This window comes from Corvus brachyrhynchos, unplaced genomic scaffold, assembly GCF_000691975.1.
Source record: "Corvus brachyrhynchos isolate BGI_N302 unplaced genomic scaffold, ASM69197v1 scaffold442, whole genome shotgun sequence".
NCBI classification, from domain to species: domain Eukaryota; kingdom Metazoa; phylum Chordata; class Aves; order Passeriformes; family Corvidae; genus Corvus; species Corvus brachyrhynchos.
The window spans coordinates 253,439-253,840 of record NW_008236443.1 but is presented as its reverse complement, the minus strand read 5'-3'; positions in this window follow the sequence as shown (position 1 = coordinate 253,840).

Below are 402 nucleotides of genomic sequence, written 5' to 3'. Positions count from 1 at the left end.
GATCGGTGACAGGGACAGGGATCGGGATCAGGATTGGTGACAGGGACAGGGATCGGGATCAGTGACCGGGACCGCGGCTGGCAGAGGGGAACCTGGACAGGGACCGAGGACTGGGACGAGGGACTGGGACGGGGATCAGGATCGGGACCCGGGATCAGGACGGGGATGGGGACAAGGACCAGGACGGGGACAGGGCTGGGGCTGCAGGCAAGGGACAGGGCCGGGGACCGATCAGGGCCGGCTCCACACGGGACGGGCTCCGGATGCCCCCGGTGGCTCCGTGGGTGACGCTTTGGGGACAGCACACGGAGGTGACAGGTGCCTGGCGGGCTCTGACCGGTGCCCCCACGCCCAGGCCCGACCCGGGGAGCGCCCCTGGAGCTGCTGGGGGGACCGGAGCTC